The following is a 23,400-nucleotide window of genomic DNA, read 5'->3' as shown; positions in this document are numbered from 1 at the left end:
GGTTTCACCATGTTGGCCAGGCTGGTCTCGAACTCCTGACCTCATGTGATCTGCCCACCTTGGCTTCCCAAAGTGCTGGGATTACAGGTGTGAGGCATCACGCCCGGCCCCATCTTATTTTTCTTTTTGCCTTCATTCCCAGTAATCTAGGCCAAATTCAGAGCCCACATAATCAGCTCATCTCAGGCAGCTGGTTATATTCACCCCCTTTATAGACCCCCTACTGTATTTTTAATCTTAAGTGACCCTGTTTTTGGACTCTGTATCCACTTTCTCAAGCCAGTTTGTAACACCCTACACATCAGAAGAATGTTGAAGTAAACGGTAGCCACCAGAAAGGATTTCTGTCTCCCAAACGAGTCCTTTGCATCCTGTTCATTAACAGAGCCTCTAAGTTCATAATAAGGCCAAGATACATTTTTTTCCAAAACATCTTCAAGAGGAAAATGTTAATTTAGTCATCAAGTTATGATCGGTGATCTAACAGTCGTAGAATTAAATGAGGCAGGAAGTACTATGAGAAATGCAAGTAACACTTAGAGAGGTGAAGCCTTCACAGTTCTTTAAAAATGCTTCAGGGACTTTTTAATAAGATGTGTTACAGCATGAAACAGAGCTAACCAACATTTCAAAGGAAAGAAGACTTTTTTCCCCTAAAGATACACATTCACAGTGACTTTATTATCCACAGCGTTCAGCCAGTTTTCATGTTGGATAGATAAAGAACTTTCTCTCAGTACCTTTGACCCTTAACATCTCTGTTGGGTGTGAGTTAAACTCGAGCTGATATGAGAACAGTAAATACAGTCAAACCCACACTCATTTCAATGAGTGCAGCTGGGAGAATTCACAGACATGGCCTAAACAGTGATAAAAAGGGACTGCAATAACGATTTATTAAAGAAATATTTATCAAGGGCCTAATACCTACATGATACATAATATGCTAGAATACATTTGTAAATATTTGTTGAGGAACTAATTATAAAGACCATGCCAGGTGCTTTAGGGTTCAGCCATAACCTATTCTCGGCAATATCTTTTATAAGTGGGTGCTTGTTATACATATTACCGTACTACCTTTAATAATCTCACTTTAATAGTCATTGTTCTAGGCTCCATCTGATGTTATGATATGAATCTTTTTAGCTATACTCTGCATCCAGAAGATTATACATAATTAGCATCAATTTCTAAAAACAGTAATAACCCCAATAGTTCCGAGCAAATACATACACTACAGAACAGTCATTCAACAAATGTTTATTGGATGCCGACTATGTAGCATATGCATACATATATGTAACACACATGCAAAGAGCAGTCTAGTCAGTAGTTCAGGAGGATGGAATTGGATGTTAAACAGGCCTGGGTTTAAGCACCGCTGCCACCACTTAAAAGCAGTGAAACATTGAACAAGTCTTAGGTTCCTTAACAGTAAAATGGAAATACAAGTACCTATCTGGAATAATTGTTGTGAGGATTAAATACAGTAACATTGATGAAATACTAGCCCAGGACCTGGCATAATTGCTAATTTTAAAAGAGCAACTTGGCAAAATGCTAGTTGGGAGGCTAAGATGGGAGGATTGCTTGAACCTGGGAGTTCAAAACCCAGCCTGGGAAAAATAGCATGACCCTGCCTCTAAAAAATAAAAATAATTAGCTAGGCATGGTGGTGCGCACCTGTAGTCCCAGCTACTCAGGAGGCTGAGGTGGGAGGATCACCTGAGCCCAGGTGTGTGAGGCTGAATTGAGCTAATCTCCCACAGCTGCACTCTGGCCTGGGCATCAGAGCAAGACCCTATCTCAAAGGAAACAAAACAGTGACATTGTTTTTGTACCTATATATGTATGAAAGTTTCTAAATAAAAATATTAATTCAGAAATCCGTAACAGGCATGGTGTTAAAAAGATGACAGTGATTTTAATGAAAATATTTTAAAGGTAACAACAGCAAGAGGAAAAAAAAAAAAAAAAAAAGGAGAAAGGCGTATTTTAGCCCAAAGGAAGGACCAAAAAAAGAGAAGACACTAGGAGTTTGGTGCAAGTTTGCCGCCAGAAGGCCAGTGGTAGTATCCATGCTTCAAACTCACATTCCGGGCCAGGATTCATGTCTGTAATCCCATGGCTTTGGGAGGCTGAGGCAAGAGGATTGCTCGAGGCCAGGAGTTCAAGACCAGCCTGGGCAACATTAAAAAATCAGCCAGGCATGGTGGCTCATGCCTATAGTCTCATCTACTCGGGAGGCTGATGCAGGAGGAGCTCTTGAGCCCAGGAGGTCTAGGCTGCAGTGAGCCATGACTGTGCTACTGCACTCTAGCCTGGATGACAGAGAGAAACCCTGTCTCTGAAAAATGAACTCAAATTTTGGGGTTTAGTTCTACGTCCTCCAAGGACTGCAGACTTCTCAAACCAAGAGTAATGATGGTCCTCACAAGGACGAACTTAGATCCGCCCCCTCTGCAGAAGAATCAGGGAATTATGACTCATAGGAGCCACCGCAAAAATCACTAACTGGAAATCCTTGCTGCAGCTACACTGCAAAAGAATCAGATTGATTTTCCAAATTCCCCATGTGATACAAGCGTGGCCACCTGCCAAAGAGCCAGTGGGAGAGAGGGTCACTTGCCTTCCTGGTGACACAGAGATTTCCTAGCCCTGTTACCAAATGAAAAAGCAACGCAAGGGCTTCTAAAAAGCCATCCCAATGACCTTTCGGCTTTGAGAAGACCAGAGTGTTTGGGGTTTTGCCCTCTTTCGGCAGTTTATTCATTCTTACATGGGAAAGTCGTATTCTGAGGTTTCTGTGGTGCATGAAGCTTTTGCCTTCACCATCTGTTCCTGTGTCTTCCTCGGGTGACACCATCTAATGGAGTTTCGGGCTGTTTGACTCAACCGTGCATGCTCCTCAATGTCAGGAAAATAATCCTACCCTAAATCAGCCAAACAGAAGCCAGGATCTAACTGCAAACGAGGGACCCAGTTTGCTTCACAGCATGGAAGAGACCAGTTTCATTGCAGCTACCTGGAAGACGGTTGCTAATTAGACTGCAACAGGGTTCCTTGCTCGTCTGAAGAAGATGAACACTGTGTAGGTAGGTTAAAGTGTTTCTGAGACTTTTCAGTGCCAGTCGAGAACATGGGCAGCTTAGGAGGGCAGGCTGGGTGCAGATTGAGAGCTTTAAGTGCCACTGAGAACGGTGACTGGTGGGTGAATTCCTGGCAGTCCTGTTGCCTTCAGGAGCTGGCCCCTGCAGACTGCTTGCTCAGAGAGTGGCCAAGGACTGTGGCGAAACCTTAGGGGGGAGTATTTGATGAAGAAAAATGCAGTTGCTTTTATGGAGCAGGGTGAGCCAAAGACCTTCATTGGAGAGATTCCAATCCAATTCTCAGTTGCGAGTAAAATTGAGATTATTTGTCTGGGTCATGATGTAGTTATAAGGACTCACTCAATAAACATATGCAGATGGGCTCATGTAGGATGTTATTAGACAAGGCACATGAAACCAAACATACTCACCATGCACTTATTCTTTCTCTCCTTCTCACTCCTTACTGCTAGCCCTCCCTAACCCTTCAGCCTCTGTTATATTTCTGATCTATGCCAAGGCTGTTTCACATCCTTCATAGCTTCCACTCACCCACCTCTCACAGGCTCCTATATCCTCTTAACACTTCTCTCCATTTTCACATACCCTCAGCTTGAGCCCTCATCATCTTTCTCTTGGACTGTTGCAAGAGTCTCCACACCATTGCCTCTGCCTCCAGTCTCTTTTACCTCCAATCCTTTATTCGTGCAACTGCCCACATTCTCTTTCTGAAATCCAAGCTTGGTCATATCTTTAGCTTAATGGACTCCAGTAGCTGCCCAGTACCCATGGAATAAAGCTCAAATCCAGGAGCTTTCAAGATCTGCTCCCTCTGCCATTGCAGCTTCATCTCCTGCAAGTGTCCAGGGCTGTTGTCACCCGGAATACCTGCTGTTCTCCTAATATGACCTTGGAATCTCCTCCTTACTTCCTGTCTATTCCCTCAGCCTGGAATACCTTTCTCTTGTCCTGCCTGTCAAACCCCTCCTCTTCTTTCAAGACAAAGCCACCTCCTTTGTGAAGCCTTCCCCATTCTCTCTCCTCCAGATCTGGGTTAACTACTCTGCCTCCTATTCGTGTGTGTGTGTGTGAAAGAGACTGTGTGTGTGTGCGTGTGTTTAAATATACATAACATAAAATTTATCATTTTAACCATGTTTAAATGTACAGTTCAGTGACATTAAATATATTCATATTCTTGTGTAACCATCATCACCACTATCCACTTCCAGGACATATTAAACTTCCCCAGCTGAAATTGTGTACCCATTAAACACTAACTCCTCATTTTCTTCTTTCCGCATCCCCTGGCAACCACCATTCTATTTCCTGTCTATGCAAATTTGACTACTCTATATACCTTATACATAGGGTTTGTCCTTTTGCGACAGGCTTTTTTCACTTAGCATCATGCCTTCAAGATTTGGCCATGTTGTAGCATGAGTCAGAATTTCTTTTAAGGTTTTCATATTTCATATTTATTATTCATACACAATGAATAATATTCCATTGTGTATGTGTGTGTGTATATATATGATATATAATATTCCATTGTGTATATAATATATAATGTATAATATTCCATTGTGTGTGTATATATATACATTGTGTGTATATATAATGTATAATATATATATTGTGTATATGTAATGTATTATATAATATATATACATTGTGTATAAATATATAATGTATATATATAAAATGTATATATATAATGTATAATATTCCATTATATATAATGTATAATATTCCATTGTATATATAATGTATAATGTATAATATAATGTATAATATTATACATACATATGTATGTATATATATATACACATACACAATGGAATATTATAATTATATATATACACAATGGAATATTATACATTATATATAAATATATATATTTTAAATGTATATATATACACACAATGGAATATTATACACTATATATATTATATATATTTTATATACACATACACACACACACACACACACAATGTGATATGTATAATATGTCACATTTTTTTGTTTGTTTGTTTGTTTTTGAGATGGAGTCTCGCTCTGCTGTTCAGTCTGGAGTATAATGGCATGATCTCAGCTTACCACAACCTCCACCTCCCAGGTTCAAGCACTTCTGCCTCAGCCTCTTGAGTAGCTGGGATTACAGGTGCACACCACCACACCAGGCTAATTTCCGTATTTCTAGTAAAAAAAGGGTTTCACCAGGTTGGCCAGGCTGGTCTCAAACTCCTGACCTTGTGATCCACCCACCTTGGCCTCCCAAAGTGCTGGGATTACAGGTGGGAGCCACTGCGCCCAGCCCACATTTTCCTTACCTATTCATCCATCAGGGGACGCTTGCTTTGCTTCCCCTTCGGCTTTTATGAATAATGCTGCTATGAACATGAGTGTAATAGTATCTCTTTGAGACCCTGTTTCCACTCTCTGATATGTACCAGAAGTGGAATTGTTGGATGGCGTGGTAATTCAAATCCCTATTATTTTTTCTCAAGGCCTATTGTGCATGTTAAATATGCATCTTCAGTGTGGTAATGTAGCTATATGCAAATTCACAAGCAGTAATTAAAGCACAGCAAAGACTCTGCAAAGAACATCTGAAAAAGTATGTTTTCCACACAGAAGAACTGGCAAACCTGTTAAAACATAACAGTGTTAATAACACTTGAAATCTAAAATTAGACTCTGGCAAATGCTTCTAAGGAGCAAATCCTTTTAAGAAAACCAGTTGGTAAGTTTTGTAATTATCACTTTGCTATGACCTACTTGGGAATTTGGAGTTAGGAACCCCAGTTCCAGCCCTGCCCTGCTCATCACGTATAGCAAGTCGCTTAATTTTCTAGGCTGATTTTACCCTCAGGAAAAGTTATAACAAGCATCCCTTTACATTTATTTTTTTTATTTTTTATTTTATTTTTTTTTTAAAGAAGAGGAAGAAAGAGAAAGAGGAAGAGGGAGAGAGGATGGGGGTATTGCTTTATTGCCCAGGCTAGAATGCAGTCTAAATATGGGTATGCCTATAATTGTCCTTAATAATGGAGACATGAAAGAAAATGTGGGAAGAGAATAACAAGGAGCCAACCAAGATTTCATTTAAACTTCTAAATTGATATGATGTGGTACTGATAAGAGTGTATATTTTGTGTATTTAAAGTGGAGAGTTCTATAAATGTTAATTACATTTACTTGTTCCAGATCTGAGTTCAAGACCTGAATATCGTTGTTAATTTTCTGTCTCATTGATCTGTCTAATATTAATGTTGAAGTCTCCCACTATTATTATGTGGGAGTCTAAGTCTCTTTATAAGTCCTGTATGTCTAGGTATTCCTGTATTGGGTGCGTATATATTTAGGATCTTTAGCTCTTCTTGTTGTTGCATTGATCCTTTTATCATTATATAATGTCCTTCTTTGCTTCTTTTGATCTTTGTTGCTTAATTGTAACTTCTGCTTTTTATTTATTTATTTTAGCTCTCTGTTTGGTTGGTAAATCTTTCTCCATCCCTTGTTTAGAGTCTTTGTGTATCCTTGAATGTGAGATGGATCTGGATGCAGCATACTGATGGGTTTTGGTTTTTTATTCAAATTGCCTGTCTTTGGATTGGGGGATTTAGTCAATTTAAATTTAGAATTAATAATAATATATGTGAGTTTAATACTGTCTTTAGCTGGCTATTTTGTCCATTAGTTGATGTAAATTCTTCATTATATTGATGCTCTTTTTGATAATTTTTTTAGAAAGGCTGATACTGTTTGTTCCTTTCGTATGTGTAGTGGTTCTTTCAGAAGCTCTTGCAAAGCAGGCCTGGTGGTGATGAAATCTCTGAGTGCTTGCTTATTCACAAAAAACTTTATTTTTCCTTCACATGTGAAGCTTAGCTTGGCTGGATGTGAAATTCTGGGTTGAAAATTCTTTTCTTTAAGGATGTTGAATATTGGCCCCCACTCTCTTCTGGCTTGTAGGGTTTCTGCTGAGAGATCTGCTGTAAGTCTGATAGGCTTCCCTTTGTGGGTAACCTGACCTTTCTCTCTGGCTGCCCTTAGTATTTTCTCCTTCATTTCAACTCTGGTGAATCTGACGATTATGTGCCTTGGAGTTGCTCTTCTTGAGGAATATCTCTGTGGTGTTCTCTGTATTACCTGGAGTTGAATATTATCCTGCCTTACTAGGCTGGGAAAATTTTCCTGAATAATGTCCTGAAGCGTATTTTCCAGCTTGGATTCATTCTCTTCGTCACATTCAGGTACACCTATCAAGCGTAGATTAGGTCTTTTCACATAGTCCCATATTTCTTGGAGACTTTGCTCGTTCCTTTTTATCCTTTTTTCTCTCGTCTTGTCTTCTTGTTTTATTTCATTGAGTTGATCTTCGACCTCTGATATCCTTTCTTCTGCTTGATCAATTCGGCTGTTAAAACTTGTACATACTTCACGTAGTTCTCGTATTGTGTTTTTCAGCTCCATCAATTCACTTATTTTCCTCTCTAAATTTTGTATTCTTGTTGACATTTCGTCAAACCTTTTTTCAAAGTTCTTAGTTTCTTTAGATTGTGTTAGAACAAGTTCTTTTAATTCAGAGAAGTTTCTTATTATCCACGTTTTGAAGCCTGCTTCTGTAATTGGAACCCACTCGTTCTCCATCAAGCCTTGTTTCGTTGCTGATGAGGAACTGGGATCCCCTGCTGAGGGAGAGGCGTTCTGATCTTGGGTATTCTCAGCCTTTTTTGACCGTTTTCCTCCCTTCGTTGTAGATTTATCCATCTGTGGTCTTTATAATTACCGTCTTTGTAATTGGGTTTCTGAGTGGACGTCCAGCTTACTGATTCTCAGCGCCGAAATCTGAGCAACCCACTGCACCGACCAAATCAGCGGCGTTAAGATTGAGGGTGCTTTTCCGACTCTGCACCGAGAACCGACGCTCCGAGGCGCCGGCAAAACCGCCTCGCCGGTCACAAGAGTCGCGCTGGCGACCCGTGGGGCTCCTCCGCTGGGAATCTCCTGGTGCGTGAGCAACAAGAATTCATGTGAAGGTGTGGCGTCCTCTCCTTCTTTGCGCTTTCAGTGGGAGCTACAATCCCGAGCTGCTAGTGATCAGCCATCTTGGATCTCTCTCCATCCCTTTACATTTATGATAATAAGGCAACCCAAGTGAAGGCATTCTGGTAACCTCAAAAAAGAGGATCATCTGAATTATAATGACCAGCACCCCATGTAATGCTGGGGACCCTTTTACAGCAGACTCAAATGACAGTAAATTGGTGTCATATTCCTCTCTCCAAGGAAGCTAAATGGATTTTTTTTTTTTTATCTTTTTGAGATGGAGTCTCACTCTGTCACATAGGCTGGAGTACAATGGTGCAATCTGAGCTCACTGCTTCTCTGCCTCCCAGGTTGAAGCGATTCTCCTGCCTTAGCCTCCTGAGTAGCTGGGATTACAGGCATGCACCACCATGCCTAGCTAATTTTTGTATTTTTAGTACAGACGGGGTTTCACCATGTTGGTCAGGCTGGTCTTGAACTCCTGACCTCAGGCTATCCACCTGCCATGGCCTCCCAAAGTGCTGGGATTACAGGCATGAGCCACTGCTCCTGGCCACTAAATGGAATTCTTAAAACAACAAATTGCAGCAACACTTGATCATTTCCATTTTCATAAGAAAAATCTTTGAAGATGAACTAGAATCCTAGGGACATTTAAAAGTGATAAGATAGGTGCGGGTGGGATTTTAAAACATGGCAATTGAGGAGATGGTTTTCTATAAATAAGAAATAGGCACAGAGAAGGAAAGCCCTGAGCCAAGAACAGAAAAAAATACTCTTGGTAAAAGCAGACAGTGTGCCCTACATGATATGTGTACATTCCATCTAGGCAGTATCAATTACAGCATTAGAATAAATACCTTAACCCACTTCCCATGGTTCTTTCTGGCTTGCTGTACATATTAGATGTGGCAAAGTTGTGTTTATAGTAACTGTTATGATGTTGGTGTCAAAAGATGACACTTCTACTGAGAAATAAATCAACACAGGATGCTTGACTTAGAATAACTGACTCAATTTACTTACAGACCTTACAATATTCGTTCCTACTGTCCATGTTTTCAGAATGTCTATCCTATTGATTATCAACAAGGGAAGGCAGTATAAGGCAAGCCTACTGAGCTTTTTTCACATATACTGCTAAACTAATATTGAGTGAGATATCGTCTTCCTTCCTCTCTGAATTTGAGGAAGTAGTCAATACAAAAAAAATGTTTGAGATGATTGTAGAATTCAGGTGACATAAATGATTACTTGTAAATACAAGATATAGAGGGTATAGTGCTGTGCGTGTAGTTGCAGATAACTCTAAGAAAAGATGAGACAGCAGTTTGCTCTTCTGAGGAAGTTAGATCCATTCTCAGGCCAGGCACGGTGGCTCACGCCTGTAATCCCAGCACTTTGGGAGGCTGAGGTGGGCAGATCACCTGAGGTCAGGAGTTCGAGACCAGCCTGGCCAAAATGGTGAAACCCCACCTCTACTAAAAATACAAAAATTAGCCAAGTGCAGTGGCATGCGTCCCTAATCCCAGCTACTCAGGAAGCTGAGGCGGGAGAATTGCTTGAACCCAGGAGGCAAAGGTTGCAGTGAGCTGAGATTGTGCCTCTACACTCCAGCCTGGACGACAGAGCGAGACAGGGAAGAGTGGGGGAGGGGAAGGGGGAAGGGAGGGGAGGGGAAGGGAGGAGAGAGAGGAAGGAAGAAAGAAGAAGGGAGAAGGAAGGAAGGAAGGAAGGAAGGAAGGAAGGAAGGAAGGAAGGTAGATCCATTCTCAGGGCTTTTCGGTTATAGTTCCATATTTCTCTATTTTAGAATGCTCAGAAACAGCCTGGAATGCAGAAAGGCAGTTTGTATGTAATAATGGTAGTATGTCTAATTAGAGGGAAAAAGATGAGTATAATGAATAGTGAGTATAATGTATAAAGGAACAGACTATGCATCTGGAGGAAAATATTTTCCCTATTTTCTTTCCCTTCAAACAGTGTCCTCCACACAGGTTGGTTAGGGAGCCAGTTAACACAGGTAGCACCTGGGGTGCCACTCAGCAGTGCTTGAGGTAAATATTGTTGGCATGCAACCATTCCTACCTTAGGCTCCTTCCTTTTGCAAACCAGTCCCCAGTGGCCAAAGATTTGTCTTGCTTTCAGACATCTATTATACGCCTGTCTTGAACTGATCAGAATTCAACCCCCTTCCTGCAAATGCATTCTCCCTAGTGATAAATGCTCTAATATAATTTCTGTGTATTAAGAGTCAGCTACAAGTGGGTAGGATACTCACCTCATAGTTGCCTTCAATGTGTGAAGAATGGCTGATAGTGGTGGCTCACACCTATAATCCCAGTGCTTTGGGAGGCTGAGGTGGGAAGATTGCTTGAGCCCAAGAGTTTGAGGTTACAGTGAGCTACGATTGCACACAGCACTCCAGACAGGGCTATAGAGCAAGACTCTCTTTAAAAAATGTGTTACCTATTGGGTACACTGTTCATTATTCAGATGATGGGTACACTAACAGCCCAGACCTCACCCCTACTCAATATATCCATGTAATACAATAGCACTTGCACTCCTAAATCTGTTTTAAAAAATTAAATATTAATGTGTGACAAACTCAGTTCATTGGATTGCCTGAGCTCAGCATGGAGGGTGGTAAGCACAGGGTTAAAAGCCAGGTTCCCAACAATTAGCAAAGGCACAGCTGCCAGTAAATACGGTGTTGTCTGTATCTCATCAGGAAACCCTTGCTCTCCTATTAGACCTAATTATCAGTTAGCAGCCGAGTTTCAGAAACGGTGCTATGGGTTTGGCAGGAAACAAGTCAGGAGAGGTTATCCTGCTGGGTAAGAGGTCCTGTGATGCTGTTTCACAATACATTTCCTGGTCAACTATTACTGCGATCTGGTGACCTCAATATCTTGGCTGGTGCTTTCATGGCTGGTGGAGGAACTTGGGCAGTAGGAGCCACAGTGACGGAAGCAGGGCTGCCATCATTATTTTTACTTCTGGGTTGCTAGTATTAGTATCTGACTATTACGGAACATGTGTTCAAGGGGTTGGCATCCGGGAGAGTGGGATGGAAGGGAGAGTATCTTCTTGAAATCACACAGAATTCAGAAGCTGAGTTCAATGGCAGCTTGCACACCGGTCACAGAGTCCACCCGCAGAGCCAAAGTCGCTCTGCCACAAGCCACTCTCATCGCTCAGGGTGGGAACGCAATTTGCCAACACTGCCTCCTGGCCTGGAGTCCCCCTCCAGCTGAAGGCTGAGCTCACCTGCTCCCAGAATGTTGCCTTGGGCTTTGCTGACTAAGCTCCCTACCTCGCCAACACGTGTGAAGTGACATGATTTTTAAAACTATAAAGATCCAGAAGTTACATTATTTAGTGGGCCCAAACATCTTTACATATCTTGCATATTTGAGGCCCTTTCCAATTCACAGAGGCACTTCGATACATCTTATCTGAGTTAACTGTCTTCCTCAGATTTCTAGAATCTAGTAACACCCTGTTGCTCCATCGTCTTGATATTACATTTCAGTGATTGGTTTCCAACCTAATGTCTGCATTTGTTCCAATATCAATGTGTGTTTTATATCTATTTTTGTTGCGACAGATATTGTCAGATACTTCAGAATAAATCACACATTTTATTTTCCGTAAGATGGCCCGCCCGGGCTGGATCTGCACTGCTAAGTGATACAACTGTCTCAGAACTGTACTTGTGGAACCAAAATGTTTAAAAAAAAAAAACGTTGACCCTAAGTCAACTGCTTACAAAATTAATTCTGTGTTTCCATGATGCCTATATTTCCTCCTCTGATGTCAGCACAATCTGGGCAGGCAGAAGGGCTTTTCTTTCATCAGAGGCTCCAGCAAACACCTGATAGAATGAGTGACCTCTCCCTGTCACGGCTGGTGTGTGGTGCTGACCCCTCTGGATCGCAGAGCAGGGCTATTCTCTTTCCTCTGGTACAACCACACGGTTATATGGATAGCACATCAGTGCTGACTTCGACCAGGGGTCCCACAGACATTTAGGGAAAACAAGCCTTTCTGTTTTAAACCTCAGATGCTTTTGTCCAGGACTAGACATAGAAATATCTAGGAAGCAGGTAAGGAGCCAATCTGGATGCCAGACCCTCTGCTGCACTGACAATCACCTGTTCCCTTCTGCAACCCACCTTTTATTGTCAGATAAGCTTTTGTACCCGGGAAGGTCTGAATGAGAGCCCTTCAGCCACTCATCTGCACCTATGCCTGGGGCTGCCCCACTCGGACCCCTATAACTTGCACCATCTAAATTCTAGTCGAAAAACATGGCTTAGGCTTAAAGCGGACCATGCTACATTAATGTTCAGTTCCAATTCCAAATATATGACAGGCCTGTGCCTCTCAAATTAGCTTATCTAGTGAGCTAGGTAAATGATTATGTCTCTTTTACAAGTTTAGTTTATCTTTGCAGAAAACAGCACTTTACTAACAAACAGGATGTCACATCACAGTGCACACAGATGTCAAGTATTCTGATCCGCCAGGAACAAAAATACAGAATTTAAACAAAATCTCCCCAAGTATGAGAATACGCTCTAGCAACCATTGGCCATGTAGCTATAGATCATAGAGAATTCATTCAACTCTTTGTATTCCTCTGTCATCAGTTTCCTCAATTATCTGAAAAATTAATTGAGCAACTACTATCTTGGGCACTTGGAAACACAAAATGCAGTTCCCACAACTTTATAAATTCAGAGTGTATTTGAGAAGACAATTTATTTTTATTTTATTTTTAGAAAATGTCAATAGAAATACTGTGGGAAGCAGGAGAGGGAGGAAAAACTATACTGGATTGTGTTTTGGCTTGTTGGCCATGTGGGATGTTCTTTCCCTTTCAGCAGATAAAAGAGAAAATGCATTTTCTTTTTTGCTTGAGACAGAGTCTCACTCTGTCACCCAGGATGGAGTGCATTGACGTGATCTTGGCTCACTGCGACCTCCGCCTCCCAGGTTCAAGTGATCCTGTCACCTCAGCCTCCTGAGTAGCTGGGACCACAGGTGCTACCACCATGCCTGGCTAAATTTTGTATTTTTGGTAGAGACAAAGTTTCACCATGTTGGTCAGGCTTGTCTCAAACAACTAGCTTTGAGTGAACCACCTGCCTTAGCCTCCCAAAGTGCTGGGATTACAAGCGTGAGCCACCATGCCCGGCCTAGAAAAAGCATATTTTAATTTAAATCCTCATAAATAGGGAAAGACCATGCTTTTACAACATTCAATGCAGATTGTCTGTGTGTGTGTGTGTGTGGTGTGTTTGAAACAGTCTCACTCTGTCACCCAGGCTTGAGTACCATACCTCACTGCAAGCCTCAAACTCCTGGGCTCAAGCCATCCTCCTGCCTCAGCCTTCCAAGTAGCTGGGACCACAGGTGTGTGCCACCATGCCTGGCTTATTTTTTACTTTTGTAGAGACAGGGTCTTATCATGTTGCCCAGGCTGCGGCATAGTTCGTACGCAGGTGTAGGATGAAGACTAATTTAGACAGCCAAGCAGTTGTGTGGGGCAGGACTCCTTCAATCGGCATGACGTAGCAACCACCTGGTTTAGGGTAAATTTTTATCCTTTGGTGTCTGGTCCTTATAAAAACAGACTCTCCACTAGTCATTCTGGGAAGTCAGAATAACGTGTTATTATAGTTACGAAATGCTTAATCAGCATCCCACTAATTGCCAATTATAGGCCCAAGACATTTGTCTTGCGTGTGCTTTCAAGTTTTTTTTCTTTACCTTTTTTTTTTTTTTTTGATATGGAGTTTTGCTCTTGTTGCTCAGGCTGGATTGCAAGGGCACCATCTCACCTCACCTCAACCTCTGCCTCCTGGGTTCAAGCAATTCTCCTGCCTCAGCCTCCTAAGTAGCTGGGATTACAGGCATGTGCCACTACGCCTGGCTAACTGTGTATTTTTAGTAGAGATGGGGTTTCTCCATGTTGGTCAGGCTGGTCTCAAACTCCTGACCTCAGGTGATCTGCCCACCTCAGCCTCCCAAAGTGCTGGGATTACAGGCATGAGCCACAGTGCCTGGCCGCTTTGAGGTTTTTAAATAAGTGATTGGACATTGTAAGCAACATGGAACATATCTTAGTTAAAAATGAGAGGAGGAAATACGGAACAGTGATCTATGCAGCTACTGTGGGAGCAGAGGGAAAACACAAATCATCTTCCTCCACCCTCCTGCCTGCCTTCCCAGCATCACTCTCAGCTTCCCTGAACTGTGGCCTTGACTCTTTCACTTTGGAAAAGATCTTCAAACCACCACGATCTTCAGCACCCATCTTTATACCCGCTGTTCCCTCTCCTAGAATAGTGCTTCTTAAACTTTAACATGCATCAGTCACCCGGGGATTGTGTTAAATGCCAAGCCTGACTCAGTAAGTCTGGGGCATGGCCTGAGATTCTGTATTTCTCACACTCCCAGGTAGTGCTGATTCTGCTGGTCAGAGGAAGAGCCTGGGCCTTGCTGGCTGTCCTAGCCCAGCTGTAGGTTGTTTCCGGACACATGGATTTTATGCATACATATTTGTGCACACACACGCATGTACAGATAACAACCATATCGACAACACTAACAAAACCACAACCCCTTTCAGGGACCAATCAAATTTCCAGCTTTTTATTGGCAACTGATTGGTCCAAGAAGGCTATGAGAGACAAACAAACTGTCATTTCTGTATCATAAAAGGAAGATTATTTAAATTCTCCAAAAGTAGGAAGGACCTAGTTTCAGAATAAAGGATAGTCCTTTGGATAAAATTAGTTTTATGAAAAACCCACTATATTGATCTTATTTATTTTTATTTTTGTTTTTTGAGGTGGAGTCTTGGTCTATCACCCAGGCTGGAGTGCAGTGGCCTCGGCTCACTGCAACCTCTGCCTCAAGCAATTCTCCTGCCTCAGCCTCCTGAGTAGGTGGGATTACAGGTGCATGCCAGCATGCCCAGCTAATTTTCGGATTTTTAGTAGGGACAGGGTTTCACCATGTTGGTCAGGGTGGTCTCGAACTCCTGACTTCGTAATCTGCCTGCCTCGGCCTCCCAAAGTGCTAGAATAACAGACATGAGCCACCGTTCTCAGCCTGTTGATCTTATTTTTAAAAACTTATCCTAGAAAGTGCTTAACACATTATGAAAACTGGACTGCCCAAAGCCTACTGAGTATTTAAGTTTAGAGGCTCCCTTTCTAAGAAGCTTTTTATGATCCTGGAATGGAGTTGGGTGTCCCTCCGTGCTGCTCCAGAGAATCCTACACACGATGTTGCTATAACCTTCATCTTCCTCCACTATGCAGACCCAGAATGTCTTTCAAGTACCTTTTGATTCCAGAGTCTTGAACATTGCAAATATACAGAAAATACCCAATAGCTGAATGAAGGCCTGAAATAAGATATCGACCTTGCAATCTGCTACTGTAGTGGATTCTGTGTGTGGGACTATTTTGGAAATATTTTTTTTGAAATGGTCCAAAACTGTAGTGTTTATAGAATGGTGAAGTGTACATATTCAGACTCTTTTTATGCAGTACTATTTTTCAAGGAGGCAGTGAAACAGACATATATATTTTTACCTGTTCCTTGCCTCGACCCTGCCTCATCCTTTTCAACTGTCGCTTTGAAGTGGTCAAGTGATACTCTGTTCTATGCATCTGCTGAGAACTTATCTGTGGTTTTCTATTTCCTTCCGAATTAGTGACCATGAGGTTTGGTGAGTCCTTGTAATTTTTAATCTGCTCAGATAACCTGGGCTCTTGGCTTTATAAACAGGAATGAATAGGAAACCTGTATTTCAAATGATAATGTTTCTTGATTTCCTTGTACTTCTTAGCCTGACTACTGTGTAGGACAGACTTAGTTTGCTCTTCCAAAATAAACCGGTAGTGTGGTTTCAAATGAAAGTTAATCAGAAATTTGTTGACCACAGGAATATACTGGGACTTAAGTTAGATAAATATTGGCTATTAAAATAAGTAATGCCAAGTAAATCACTTGGCTAAGAATTACACTCAACAATGGACCCAAATTCCTCTTTTTTCAATGATAGTGGTGGTGACAGTAATAATAACACAATAATAATCACAACATTGTGTTTTTGTGTGTGTGACTACTAAAACGTCTGTGGGCATGTACATCAATTGGTAATGATTATCTCTAGGATGAGATCATGGAATACTTCCATTTTCTACATTGTATATTGTATATTTGTCTAGTATTTGAGTTTATTACTATAGTATATATTTTCTATTGTAAGCAGAAAAACAGGTCAGAATTTTTCAATGGAAAAAAAAAGCCTCGTGTGAGAATTAATGACACTGTTGCTCACAAGTACAGTCTTTCCTACATATGAAAGGAAACAGGTTTCCACAGGAAAGAGGGGAAATTTCCATTGTTTTAACACTTTCAGTTGGTTGGAAAGGTCATCTCATGAAATAGTTTTTGATGTTTATGTCGGCACTCAACACATTTCCCCAAAATTTGGTGCCTTGGCATGCTGAGTACTTTGAACGGACTGCAGGAAACCGAGAGGGCCTCAGAAGCAAGATCTGTCTCCCCTTCTCTCCCCCTCCTTTCTCCTGCTCCTCTCTCCTTCAAGACAGGCCATGGAAACTAAGGAAAGCCATAGAAAGTAGAACTCCTTCCTTACAAAGCAAGTCATAAACCAGAAATTTTATTCTCTTTCTTCCCAACTTTCTTTTAGCTTTTTGAGACAGAGTCTTGCTCTGTCACCCAGGCTGGAGTGCAGTGGTGGGATCTCAGCTCACTGCAACCTCTGCCTCCCAGGTTCAAGCAATTCTCCTGCCTCAGCCTCCCAAGTAGCTGGGATTACGGGTGCGTGCCACCATGCCTGGCTAATTTTTGTATTTTTAGTAGAGACTAGGTTTTGCCACATTGGCCAGGCTGGTCTTGATCTCCTGACTTCAAGTGATCCGCCTGCCTCGGCCTCCCAAATTGCTGGGATTACAGGCGTGAACCACTGTGCTTGGCCCATGTTACATAAAACTTTGATTAAATAAATTTGTATGTTTTCTCCTGTTAATCTGTCTTTGTTAGTTTTATTTTAGAGCCAGCCAGGAACCTTAGGAGGGTTAAGGAAACTTTTCCTCCCCTACATTTATAAATCTCCAAGGACATGAGAGTTTTTGAGTGAAGTATACATACTGTCACTGGAAAAGGGGTCTTGTCCCAGGCCCTAAGAACGGATTCTTGGATCTTGCACAGGAAAGAATTTAGGGCAAGCTGCAGAGTATGGTGAAGTTAAGACAGTTTATTAGAGACTACTCAATTACAGAGTAGGGTGTCCTCAGAAAGCAAAAGGAAGAACTCACTACCTTAAATGTAGTGCTTGCTTATATAGGTTAAGGATAGTGTACTTTATTACAAAGGCTTGTGATCAGCTTGTGATATGCTATTAGTACTCATTTTCCCATGTTACTATTGATTTCAGCAAGAATTTATAAGTGTATTATATTATCTTTAAAGCAAAACCTAGTCTTAAACTAAGAATGCTTTTTGTTCTTAAAGCACTAGGACATTGCCATAAATTCTGGGTCTTTAGTTAGTTACTAGCATCATTAACTCATTCCCTCAACCATAAACATCTCGTGACCAAGAGTGCCCAGCCCCTTGGGAATATGACACAGTAGGTTTGGCTTTATTCAGCCTTTATTCAGGATGGAGTTGCTCTAGTTAGGATGCCTCTGACTTTTGGGGATTTCATATGCTATCAGTGATTTAGTAGAGAAAATTACATGAAAGAATTATACTAAAACCAAATCTGACAACTTTTACAAAATTAAGTGGATGTTGCTAACAACTTACTGAAGACATTAATGAGAAATTGACCTCTTCAATAAAGTTTTAAGGTGGCTACTAAGAAGCACAATTTTTTTTTGTGAGATGAAGTCTTGCTCTGTTGCCCAAGCTGGAGTGCAATGGCACGATCTCGGCTCACTGCAGCTGCTGCCTCCTGGGCTCAGGCGATTCTCCTGTTCTCCTGCCTCAGCCTCCCTAGCAGCTGAGATTACAGGGGCCCACCACCATGCCCTGCTAATTTTTGTATTTTAGTAGAGATGGGATTTCAACATGTTGGCCATGCTGGTCTTGAACTCCTGACCTCATGATCCGCCCACTTCAGCCTCCCAAAGTGCTGGGACTCCAGGTGTGAGCCACCATGAGAAAATTTTTAAAAATTGTGCTAAGAAGCACAATTTTAAAAGATGCTGCATATGCATCCTAATAAAGTAAAGCACTTCAAAATAAGATTTGTACATCTATAATTTTTTGATGCAGGTCTTTAGTCAAATGCATAATTTTAGCCATCTGTATAATTTTGACCATCTTGCTATTGCTGAAAACACAGTCTTACATTTCTCTCCCACTTCACAAATCCATTTCTGTTCCTGTGCATTGTGGTAATCATTAAAATTGTCCAGGTCCAAAATTATGGTCAACTTACTGTTTGGATATTTATTTGAATTTTCAACAAAACTTTCTTAATTTATTTATCCAAATATTTACTGAGTGCCTACTAAGAGCCAGGCAGTGTCCTGGTCCCTGGGATACATCAGAAATAGAACAAACATTGATGCCCTTGTGGAGCCCATAGTCTAAACGGGAGTGACAATAAAAATAAGCATAAGAAATAGACAAATTATGTAGTATGCTAGAAGCTGATGGGGGCTATGAAACACATGATGTTTAGAGCTACAGGTTACACTGTGATAAAAGTAAAACTTCAGCCAAATTACATTTAAAGGAGTTTAATTGAGCAATGAATGGTTCATGAATTGGATAGCCTTTTGAGCCAGGGTAGGCTTAGAGACTCCAGCACAGCCACATGGTGGAAGAAGATTTATGGACAGAAAAAGGAAAGTGACATACAGAAAACAGAAGTGAGATACAGAAACAACTGGACTGTTTGCAGCTTGGCATTTGCCTTATTAGAACACAGTTTGAACAGCTGGCTGCATTTTATTGGCCAAAACTCAGGGATGGGTACAGGTGTGGGCTACAGCTTATTGACACCTTCATTTGTTATAGCTCAGGATGCACAGAAAACCCTTTAAAATATGCAGGGAGGCAGCTTTAGGTTAAACTTGATCTAACAACTGTGTTAACTCTCATCAACACCCTTCTTCCAGAAGGGACAGAGAACATATATGTTTTTTAATAAAATTATTTTAGGGAACATTTGTGATATGAGGTCCATTCGTGTGTGGGGTTCAGGGCAGAGGCCCCTCTTGCCTAGTTTAAGGGCAGTATTGAGGGTAGACCCCATTGAGAGGTGAAATTTGAGCAAAGACATGGAGGAGATAAGGGAGTTACAACTACAGCTATCTGGAGAAAACAAATTTCAAGCAGAGGGGCCAGCCAGTGCAAAGCCCTTAAAGCAGGACTGTGTCTGGCATGTTTGCTAAACAGTAAAGAAGCAGGGAGAGCAGAAAGAGATGAAGTTATGAGGAGCCAGATGGTGCGAAGTAGTAGGCCATTGTAAGGACTTTGGTTTTTATCTGAGAGAAGTGGAGAGCCAATGCAGATTTTTGAGCAGAGATGTGATATGATTTGATTTATATATCCATTTAGTCAAGAACACTTTTTAAAGGTATTTTGGGGAATAATTAAATGTGAAATTATGCACATTTACATTGACTGTGTTGTTTTAAGCTGGGATGTTATAATCTCATTTAAGAGTATAATTTTGGAGGCAAATTAAGCTGGAGACTTTCCTGCTTAAAAAGTTTTCCAGTGTGTGATATAGGCATAAGTAGAGCTTTCTTCTGTATACTTACTACTTTTTCTCTACTTTTTTTCTTCTTTTGCATGTTCTTCACTACACAGTTTGGGTGTGTTCCTTTGAAATCTATAAGTTTTATTTAATATGTATATTTAGTATTTATGTTCTAAGATACTATTCAATAAAATGCATACTGCAATAGCTCAGTTAAAATGCTGGTACTGACGCTGGGTGCGATGGCTCATGCCTGTAATCTCAGCACTTTGGGAGGCCGAGGTGGGTGGATTACCTGAGGTCAGGAGTTCGACACCAGCTTGACCAACATGATGAAACTCTGGTTCTATTAAAAATTACAAAATTAGCCAGGCGTGGTGGCACATTTCTGTAATCCCAGCTACTCAGGAGGCTGAGGCAGGAGAATCACTTGAACCCAGGAGGCAGAGGTTGCAGTGAACCCAGATCATGCCACCGCATTCCAGTCAGAGAAAAAAGAGTAAAGCTCTGTCTCAAAAATAAAATCATAAAAAATACTGGTACGGAAAAAATAATAGTCACAAATGACATTACTTTGTGCCTTTCACAAACAAATAATACTTTGAGGGCCAATTGCATACCATTGTCATTTAAAGTTTGTGTCATTTTCTTTGCTTTAATGAAATCATGATAATCTATTATCTTCTACTCAAGGTTAACAGAAACTGGCTTGTTACTTAAGTATTTCTTTGACTTATTTTGTTCATTAAAAAAAGGAGGTGTGTTTAAGATTAGTGGGTAAAAGTTGATGTATAAATAAGAGTAGACACGGCTTTAGGTAAAATTATGAATCAGGTCAAGTTTGGCTTCCTCTTTTTGTTTCAGTTCAGGCACATGCACCTAGCACAATACTTAGCACACTGTAGGTGCTCATTATATACAAGTTAAATGAGTGATGATTTACCTGAAGCATCTACTTCCCGCACTTGTTAGGGTTCAGTGAGCCGAGATCCCGCCACTGCACTCAAGCCTGGGCAATAGAGTGAGAATCCGTCTAAAAAAAAAAAAAAATCAAAATTAAATAAAAAAAGACTGCCTACCAGAGGAAGTGGGCAATCTTCGCCTAGATATATGAACTTTAAAGCGCGGAATTTTCCCCGAGAGCCCCTCGAAACCACATCAGTGGGCAACTTGAAGCACTTTGTCATTAGGGTCAGAAGGGAGTTTGAGGAATTGAGAGTAACATTTGGTATATAGGCTTGAGACATAATATTCTGAATTATTTCTATTTCATAATTCCTGTGCGAAAAATCATGGGAGTTGTTGATTCTACAGCAATTCCTGTCACTTTGTAGATGATCTGCTTATTAAGAGTTTGTATTGTTTGATAGAACCCGAGAACTACCGAACGATACAAACTATATACAGTTCAGCCTTTTTCCCAGTACCTCTGGCGTTGCTGTCTCAGTGATTACGAGGTGAGGAGGGCGGCCCTTGAAATGCCAAACTGCCTACTGCAGCAGTCTGCCCGCCGCGTGCTGGGCCGGGAACCACGGATGCAGCGGAAACATCCCTGGATTTAACCTACAGCTCCCACCCTCTGGACGGACTGGTCTATTAGGGCATGTGACTCTGACAGTGCGCAGTGTATACAAACCGTGTGAACAGGAGTCGCTTGGAAAATACACCACTGCACTGAATTAATTCTACAGTGGCTTTGCAAAGCTTTTTGTTTCTTAAAAGAAGCCGACGGTAACCATTACATTATGGCTTTTTCCAGGTCCCAGAGAAAGGCTAAGGGTTCCTTGTGGGTAATACTTTCTACCTCTCCTGCGTCCTTCCCGATATTTCTTCTATTCTCATCCTCTAGACCTACACCACGGGACAGGTTGATAGTCTGCGATGAATGGAAGAAGCAGACGCTGCGCTGGTGCTTGGTGCTTCTCAAACGGTGCTTGCTCTCCCCCGGGCCTGACGCAGCTCACTACGCAGAGCCCTAGGACGAGGTGCGGACGCAGGGTCCAACCCCAGCACACGAGAAACCCAGACGCGGCCCCGGCCGCGGCCCAGCGGGTCGGCCAGCCCTCCTGCCTTCCCTATTGGCTCGACGTCTGCACGCGTCACGCCTGCGACGCCGGCGCTGCCTTCCTAGAGGAGGCGGGGCTTGCACGCGCGAGGCGGAGCCAAGCGCGCAGGCGCAGACGGGTGGGTTTGGGTCCGGACGAGGGGAAGGAGGGGGTGGTGTTCTCGGTTTCCTGGGTTACCTGAGCGGGCGGGGGTGGGGAGTGCGCGGCGGCGGTGGCAGCAGCGTCGGCAGCGGCGTCGACTCGGGATTCTCCCGGGCACGGGGAGTGAGCGGCGGCGGCAGCTGCTGCAGAACAGGTAAAGGCGGCCGCCGGGCGCCGACGCTGCCAGCAGAGGGTTCCGGGTCCCGGCCCCTCTGTGTGGCCCGGAGGGGAGGCGGTTTGGGGCTGGTGGCAGTCAAGGGCGCGAGAGCACTCGGCCTGACGCGCCAGCTCGGGGCGTCCTCTCTGGCTTCTGGGCTCTGGGACTTCTCCTCGCGGCGCCGCGCCGCTTTTGACGGCCGCAGAGCCGAGGGCAGGAGCTTGGCTGGGTCTCTCTGGCCATTGCAGCGGCCCCTGGGCACTAACTTTATTTCCCAGCGCGCGAGGGGCGAGGTCGTGCAGGCTGACGGCGGTGTGTGGCTACCTTTATTTTATTTTTTTAATCCTGTGCCGCTGCACTCCGCAGCCCAGCTGGGCCCAAGCTGGCAGGTTGACGATGGGAGTTGACGGTTTCCGCGCCAGCACCCAGCCGGTGACTCTCAGCGCTACTGCCCTGCGGTGCTTGCCCACCTGTCATCTACACCGTGCGCCTTGGTCCGCTCTTTCCTTCTGTCTGTGACACCCTTTGACTGGGCGAGAGCCTCTCCTTCCAGAGGATCCCTTGAGACATCTGCCGTCTGTCTCAGGCATCACTGGAGCCTGACCAAGATGCCCCTTCGCCTCTGATGGGTTAAACTATGTGGGATATTGCCCAGGAAGACCCTAGTACCACAGTGTAAAGACCAACGAAGGGCTTACTTAATGGTCCAGGGGATACAGAGGCTTTAAGAAACGTTTCCTTAACCCTGATTCTTATCTGGTTAAACAAAACATAGCAAAACATCTCTGATACGCTCAGCAGACCATACACACCCAGCGACAGCAGTAGATAGTTAATGGGGTTTGTTTTAAGCAGGTGGAACATTTTAAGGGAGTCGAATCTTGTGTTGAATGCGTACTTACTGAATTTTGGCCAGTGTTTCTTTGAAGATCAAATGCAAGTTGCATTTTCCCTATTGTTTGTTTAACAGATTGATAGGACAAACTGAATTAGACTTTTCTTCCTGATGATTCTTGGCACTTCTGCGATACTGCTTTTAAATTCAACACCTAGAAACCCTATGCTAAAAGATGTTGACTTTAAGCTTTCAATTTATAGATGTAGTTGATTAATATG

At 42.4% G+C, this 23,400-nt stretch overlaps 1 protein-coding gene across 6 annotated transcripts in view; it reads left to right on the top strand.

Moving 5' to 3' along the window:
* Window positions 1-2,529: 2,529 nt before the first annotated feature.
* The window catches only part of LYST (lysosomal trafficking regulator), a 207,405-nt gene continuing 186,534 nt past the window's right edge, over window positions 2,530-23,400 (top strand). For 2 of the 6 annotated variants that reach the window (XM_074385348.1, XM_074385344.1), the window contains exon 1: window positions 2,530-3,098. The gene's annotated coding sequence lies outside the window, so the exon portion shown is untranslated. Of the gene's footprint in view, window positions 3,099-5,137; window positions 5,839-22,174; window positions 22,282-23,400 lie in introns of those variants that run through there. The other 4 variants (XM_039464278.2, XM_074385343.1, XM_074385345.1 and 1 more) reach the window with 3 other exon arrangements.

The sequence above is a fragment of the Saimiri boliviensis genome, chromosome 14, assembly GCF_048565385.1.
Source record: "Saimiri boliviensis isolate mSaiBol1 chromosome 14, mSaiBol1.pri, whole genome shotgun sequence".
NCBI lineage: Eukaryota > Metazoa > Chordata > Mammalia > Primates > Cebidae > Saimiri > Saimiri boliviensis.
Note: the sequence above shows the minus strand (reverse complement) of the source record. Positions and strands in the feature narration are given on the sequence as shown.